Genomic DNA, 8,419 nt, shown 5'->3' on the forward strand with positions numbered 1-8,419 from the left:
AGAGTGATCATTTTACCTGAACAGAGGTGATATAAACAAAAGGTCTCATTGCCTCATGGATTTCTTTTACCCTCAAGTTGTTGTTAGATTATTTGTTCAATTTGATGAGTGTATTGTGGTACTTTCTACTACTTCTGTATGGCACTTAGTATTCATAACCCACCTGATTTTGTAGGAAAAGCTGCAAGGTGTGGAACAGCAATGGCTTCTGCTGAGAATCAGTGGAATTGTCATAGGATATGTTCCAAATACAACTCATTTTTTTAGATGAAGAAATCTTTTTTGAAGATGCGCTTTCAATTGCAATTTAGTTGAAATGGAAGTGTTCCTGTACAGCTCAAAAAATTTTACTAAATCATTTTCATTAAAAAACTGTGCTCCTTGGCACACTGCATGTTGTTAAGGAAGTTTATTTTCTGATAGATGAGGAAAATACTTTATGCATCTCCTGTAACTGCATGCATTGATTTTAGCCAGGTCTTGGATAATCAACATAAAAACATTTGGGAGGCGGGGGGGAGGTTGAAGCACCTCTCTTATGAAGAAAAGCTGATAAAGTTGAGGATGTTCAGCCTGCAGAAGTGGAGGCTGCAGGGCCATCTTAGAACAGCCTTCCAATACGTAAAAGAAGTTTAGAAGCATAACACAGTGTACTACAGTGACAGCACAAGGAGTCATGGTTTTAAACTGAAAGAGAGTAGATTTAGATTGAACAGAAGGAGGAAGCTCTTCCCTGTGGGGGTGGTGAGGCACTGGCACAAGTTGCCCAGAGAAGCTCTGGATGCCCCATCCCTGGAAGTGTTCAAGGCCAGGTCAGAAAGGGTCAGGTATAGTGGAAGGGGTCCCTGTGTGAGGAGGAGGAGTGTGCGGATGTGGAACTCAATGATCTTTTAGACCCCTTTCAACCCGAACCACACCAAGATTCTATGTTTCTATGACCTCACTGCAACATTTCTATGGATGTATGGTTCAAACTCAGTTTGCTGGAGTAGTTGTAAAGAAAGCCTTAATGAATATCTCAGCATCTTTCTAGTCTCGTATTGTATTAACAATACAGCATTGCAAACCTTTCTTGGCTTTTATTTCACTAGCAAGACTTTACAGTAATGCTTCAGGACAGAAGGAGGCCACTGCAGTTGTTCCCAGTAAAACCACATCACTGATGTTTTCAGGGCTTCAAAGTGCTTGTCTTACACTTTGTTGAATCATCACAGCTCTGGTTTGTGGTGCCATCTCAGTTGATCCATTCTCCATGTTAATCACCCCTTTGTATTCTGCTCATTGCCATTGTGCTTTATCTTCTCATTTGACCTTGTGTCTCTCAGCCTTAAAGCTTCTAAAATTCTGTGTAAGTTTACCACATTTCTTGATTGTCTCTTTTCTCTTGAATGCTCCCAGTACATAGGGAAGCACGAAAAAGGGTTACACTCCTGCATGCTGTGTATTAAAGCCTGACAACTGCGCATGAACTTGGGATGGATGGCAATGAAAATCCAGGTTTCAGATTCTCTGCCTTGAGTTACTTGACAATGCCGAGATAGAACTGCCATTCTACATGTCTCTGCTCAGGCAAGGAACTTTACATCTTCCCCTTGGGTACAAAAAAAAACACATATAAAGGTTCAGAGACCAAATTCATACCTCATTGCAGTCTATAGCTTCCTCATGAGGGGGTGAGGAGGGGCAGGCACTGATCTCTCTGGTGACCAGTGAGATGACCCACATGAATGGCATGAAGCTGAGTCAAGGGAGTTTTAATTTGGATATTAGCAAAAGGATCTTCACTTGGGGGGTCACTGCGTGCTGGGACTGGCTCCCCAGAGAAGTGGTCACAGCACCAAGAGCTCAAGAAGAATTTGGACAATGTTCTCAGACACACTGTGTGATTCTTGGCATGTTCTGTGCCAGGCTGGGGGTTGGACTTGATGACCCTGATGGGACCCTTCCAACTCAGGATATTCTATCATTCTATGATCCAACTGCCTGCCCCATGTCAGGCTCCTGTCCCCATTGTGTTCCTGTAAATACTGAGGAGAGGAGTAACTGGGGAATTGTCTGTTCTCACATAGGCAAAGCACCAATGGCCAAGGGTTCTGCTGCACCTTGCCCCTCCATAAGGCCCTGGCTCCCAGGCTTTGTCTCCCAGATGCTCCCAGCTCTGTTGAGTTCACAACTCCTGCAGAAGCAGTGTCTCTGAGAGAGGCAGCAGATACAAGTCATAAATATTTTTATCCTGGAAAGTATTTTCTGCATTCATTTCCTGTTCACTTTTCATAAACATTTCATGTCTACCATTCACTAAATATTAATAGCATAGCTATTATTCAAACTTCTGTTTTGTTTCTGCATTTATTTTTAGAATAAATACTTTGGGCTGTGTCTACAAACATACTTTCCCAAAATAATTTTTTTTCAAAGACTCCTTGAATCTTTTCATTCTAGTTTTCAGTATCTTACTTATCTGTTCTGTTATTTTAAAATATGAATAATGCCTAAGAGTCACCCTTCTATTTCAGTAGTCTTTAAAATATTTTTCCCTAACTGTATCTTTAGACATTTGTGGTTCAGAAATGAACTTCCAGCTCTGTAGACTAGCTCTTACTTTGGGTAGTTGATAAACATTTGGCACCAGGAAAATTAATGGAGTTCAGTGGAATACAAAATTCACTCAAATATGAATTGCTTGCTATCCATGTGGATTCTTCTCTTCATTCAACTCTTTCTACTTGTAGTCATGATCTGAAAAAAACACTTCATGAGGAGACAAAGAAGTACAGAACACATAGTTTAGTACTATGTATATTATATATACTGTATATTTTTATAATATATACTGTGTATTTAATATACTATATAATATATACTGTATATTTTTCATAATTTGAGTATTACCCTGCTGAGTTAAAATACCTGTTTGCTTTTTCCCTTGTTTGTAAGCTGCAAGTTGCAGAATCTTCCCCCAGTTGTGACCTAATTAGTGAATCACAGTGAGAGGGTTTTGCCACCTTCTGTTTCTTGTTCCTGATTAGTAGCTTCTTTATCTCCCAGAGTTTTATGTGGTTTGCATAGGCTTTTTAACAGTTTTCAGATGATCTTTTGATCATGCAGTTCCAGAAATGTTCTTTTTTCATGTCTAAATTCAGTTTGGATTCTAAAATATCTTGTCAGTGGCTTCAGAGGCCACAATGAGCATGATTAGATGGTACTTGCTATACATGTCTAGATGGCATTTACCTCTAAATTGCAGGGACAACCAAGCTGTGCCTCTGGGGCTGTCCCTCCCTGTGCTCTGAGCCAGCTCACAGCCGTGCAAAATCCAGCAGGACAAAAAGCAGGATGCAGGAGCTCAGACTGGGGAGAATGTAACTACACTCCTGTGTCTCCCCTTTGACTGTGTGTGTGAGCAGGCTTCTCTAAAAGGCAATTTGAGCAGCTCCTTCATGACCCTGGCTCCTGTCCTGCCCCCCTGCCCAGCAAGCCTGTGATGTGATATGCCAACATCACTGACAGTTAACTTGGCAACGCAGGATGATAATTCCCATATAAAAACATAGATGCCCCTCCAATTCCCCAGGAAAATAGCTCTTAACAGTGACCTGTACAACATATTCACACTTCACTTTGGAGACTTTGACTCCAATGCATTTGGCCATCCCTAAGATGCTGGTTAACTCCCAGACAATGTCCACTCATTCTCCAGAAGCTTAATTGCAAACTGTGCGCTATTTCTTGACAAGTAGCAAGTCTCTTAGTCAGCTCTGACAAAGCAGTAAATTGTGGCTTCCTTGCTTAAGGCTTTAAGTGTGTCCAAGGATGACTTTCCCTGGTTTGTATCACATTCAGACAATCAGTGTTAGCAGTAGTTAACTATGTGTCAGCTTTGAGGAGTGTGATTTGTGCCTTTCTTATGACATTCATTACACCTCTTACATTATATTCAATCTGACTGTAGCTACTGATCTCTCTTCTAACTGAGATGAGTTGTTAAAAAATTAGTGTCTCTCTGTATGTCCCCATACTGTACTCTGGAGCAAAAATTTACCAGTAGGTGAGTCTGAGTGTTACTCAGTGAAAATGAAAAGATCTTCCACTCAACAGTAGCTGTGACAGGGAATTGCAGTCTTCCTTCCCAATTTTTTTTTTTTACAGGTTAGGAGGATTGAGTTGGGTTTGATTCATCCCAAAATCTCTTTGTTAGCCATTTACTCCTATTCTCAGAGGAACCGTTTTGCACAGTAACTCAACAGAGCATTTGGTGTTCACACTTTCAAAAACAAAACTACTGTATAGCTTGAACATGATACTCATTGCTGGTCTTTTATCTGAGCCTGTTTCCACAGCATGCATCTCTGCTCTTGCATAATGCAACTTTTCCCATCAACTTGTGGGCAGCTGAGGAGTCAGAGCTAAATAAAGGTCAGATAATTGCTATTATATATAATGTGGCAATTATAGATGTGAATGGCAATTCAATAGTGCCCTTGCATTTTCTGTGCTGTATAGGACTGTGAAAGCTGAATCTGGGAAAAGCTGTGCAGTGTTCACAACTAACAAGAAAGTCTTGAATTCAAACTTGGTGATTTATGTGGGTGCAAGTGGATGCCTCTGAGAAGGATGAAATAATTTGGTCTAATGGCAGCACAGTCTGATTTGGAGCATTTTAAGACTCAGATTTGAAACCACACAAATGCAAAGCAACATATGTTTCACAAGTAGATTAATAAAGTAAATTAAGGCTTAGCCAAAGATCTATATAAAATCCCAGGAATATTAATAGACATATTCTATAAGTATTACTTGAATTATATACTGAAACCACTGTTGAAAAATTAAAAGGAGACCTGTAGAGCTTTAAACTACTCTTAAAACATAACATCCTGTTACTGGATGTTTTACAGACAAATTATTGGACTCAATAGAGGGTAAATTCTTTTGCTTGTGTTATACAGGTCAGGTTTGATGATCGAATGGTCCCCTCTGGACTAAAAGGCCATGAATCTGCTCCTTTTCTGCAATGTTCACATAAAAGGTCAGATTTCCAAGACTGGAATATTTCACTGGAGGACCAGAAGCTTTGTAAGATGTCTTTAAAATAATGAAAGGGGTAGAAAAGACATAAAATAAGGACAAGAGAAGGAATACAAAATAAACTAAACCAAGGAATTTCTGTTCTCAACCTACAAATGGGAATGAAATGTTAAATATCAGAGCATCCCATGTGCTTCCTGAAGTACTGATGTGTCAGTGGACAACTATATCACACAGCTTAAGCTGCTCTGCTTATGGAAGACAATCTCATAATAATCATAATCTCTCACCTAACTAGATGCTGAAATTTTTCTCAAAGAGGAAAACTATTTTGTGATGTAAATGTGTACATGTCACCCCATGTAAATACATAAGCATAATTAAAGAGTTACAGTGACAGATACCCAGATCCAAAATAGCAACTAATTACATAATGATATTAGCACAGTCCAGTATTAGCATCCACCCTCCCATACTGTCCCCAGACTGAAATAAATACTGAACAACGTTTTCATTTTTGGAGTTCATGCTCTAATCTCAGTAGGAATTTCAAAGTTCAGAGGGAGTCTCAATGAGGATCACTCTAAATAAATGGCATACATGCTCTTGAGGCACCCTCTTCAACTTGGTAACTTATTTCATAAAAAGATATTATATGTTAAAAATAAATTTCTACAATTTTAACTTTAAACACTTATTTGGTGAGACTAAGGAAAAAACCACACTCAAATGTAAACAGTACAAGCCTATATCTTCTAAGCAATTAATAATTTATGTTTCTCATAGATGACTTATCAAATACCAACAGAAACCAGCATTCATTTTCCTACATTTTGATGAGCTCAGCAACATTGCACCATTGACTCCTTTACAATGAAGGATTTCTCAACTGTAATAAAAAGGGATATATTAAAATAGTACACATGTTACTTATTAATTCACTCCATCAGTATGATCTGTATTTTGTGCCCCATTAACCTCCACCACCAGGCAAGGGTTTAACTTCTAATTTATTCAACTGCTTTCCTATCAGCCAACTATCTGTGATGGCAGATAAGGCAAAAGTAGTAAGACATGATATTTGGAAGAAAAAATGCTGAGCTGGAGAGCACAGTGAGAGGTGTTTCATTTAGCTGACAGTCTTGCATATAACAATTCTTATCCAAAGACCCAAGAGCACTCAAATTTTATAGCCAATATGTTAGGTCTCTGTGTCCATTAATGAAATTCAGCTATGGCTGAAGAAAAAAATCCAAAATCCTTTGTGAATGTGCAACAAGATGACACAGAAGGTAGGAGTATAATAAGGAATCTTCATATCAGTGTAAAAAATATAGGAGCAATTAGTCAAGTGAAATTTCATCAAGATCCAAAATAATAATGGCTCTGTGCCACTTGAATATAGCTTTATTAAATTTGCATCTTACTCAAAGGATAATATCTCTCAGAATTTCTGTAATAATACAATATTGTGCTTCTCTTTAATATAACATAACATAACATAACATAACATAACATAACATAACATAACATAACATAACATCATAGCATAACATAACATAACATAACATAACATAACATAGCATAGCATAGCATAGCATAGCATAACATAACATAACATAACATAACATGACATATTTTGTATTCTTATACATAATTATAATTATTAGTAACTAATTGCTGCAGAAAAAATCCCTGATGCTTGGGTCAGAGTTTTCCTTGCAGTGCAATGATTTGTGATTTTTTTGAAGGGTTAAATGATTTCATTTCTAAACAGTAAAAGATAGAATTTCTGTGAACTGCTTTTCCTGCTAAAGCAGTCCAAAACAATGCTGTCAATCTTCCTGTTTTCAAGGTACCTGAGCTAAATCCATTTCAGGTTTTATTATACAGAGTTTCAAAAATAAGATGAAGAATGGAACTCTTATTCCATTTAAATGGAATTATTTTTTTAGAAGTAGCTGTGATAACATCATAAAATTTCTTGCTGGGTTCCTTTCTGTAAAAACACAAAGCAGGTTTTATACAACTTCTCTTCCTTTACATGCAACCTCCCCCCCTCCCTCTCCTTCACACACCCATATTTAGGAAAGGGAAATTCTTGACAGCAAGCCCTCAGTGGCAATGACCATCTGGCTTTGTGCTCACTGGTAGGTGCTAATTGGCAGTGGTGAAAAGAGTGGTAATAAACGCTCAGCCCAGTGTAGCCAGCCCTGTTTGACACTGAAAAAGAAATTTCTTTGAACTTTACAGAATTTTTAACAAATAGAGCTTTTTTTGGGTCATAAATGCTTAGTTTTTTACCAATATTAGGAACACACTGGCCTGACTCTCTGAGCAGTTTTATAGCAAAGGAAGAAGAATTTAAGTCGTGGTATAATTGCAGCCATTAACATAGACTTTCTTTTAATAACTGCTGCCCCAAGGGAGCAGTTTTGGTGTTTGTTTGCCCACAAGCAGAGTTATGTTTCAGAGAACAGAGTCTTGGGTGTACCCTACACCTTCACAGGATGCCCCAGTTTCATGGGAAGTGTCTCGAATGTCAAGGTTTAAGAGTAATATAGGAAAGTGAAAATCACAATGCTACTTCCTGCATGTGTTTTATATATGAACTGCACAATGTATCCACTCAATAGCACATTTCTTTCCCCAGATTTGAAATTTGTACTGCTGCATCCATAAAGCCTACTCAGGGTAGGGAGCAACTGGCAGAGTCTCATTCACTGGGTATGGTTCCGACTTAATAGATACATTTTTTTTTTGCTTTCTCATAAAATATAAAGGTGCAATGTCGGTTGAAGGAAAGGTTCTAATTTGCAAGTGGGTAAAGTTTGAATATTATTTATTTGAATTTCAGAAACTACTTTACTTGATTTTATTCAAAAAGTCACAAGTATCATGAAATATGTGGATTTTGTCTAACTTGCAAGCTAATCTGACCCTTTTTAGCATGAGTCCTACAAAATTAATTTTAAATTCCTCCAAAAATTATCTTCAATAAGAGTAGTATTTGTGCAGAAAATTCATAGCATGACTTTCTGGAAAAATATCAAAACTCTATTTATTTATATTTTATTTATTTATAGAATAGTTATTACTGCTGAATACTTAAGCAAATAAAAATATTTTAGAATTTAAAAAGAAATAGTGACTTCTTTTGAGAGCTGATTGTATGTGATTCTTAAGTGATCCTTGTTGCTTATGACTGTTCAGCAGACACCATGGATTTCAAGTTAGAAGTCTAACTTTCACATGTAAAAACAGAGGTGAGACAAAATTTATCTTTAGTTTCTATTTCCAGCAATGATGCTACTCCTCTGCCCTTAGTAAATCCTTTCCTGACTTATGCTTATCTTTCTCTATGTAAGTTCAAGCCACAAATAAGATAATA

This window comes from Ammospiza nelsoni, chromosome 5 (genome assembly GCF_027579445.1).
Source record: "Ammospiza nelsoni isolate bAmmNel1 chromosome 5, bAmmNel1.pri, whole genome shotgun sequence".
Lineage (NCBI taxonomy): Eukaryota > Metazoa > Chordata > Aves > Passeriformes > Passerellidae > Ammospiza > Ammospiza nelsoni.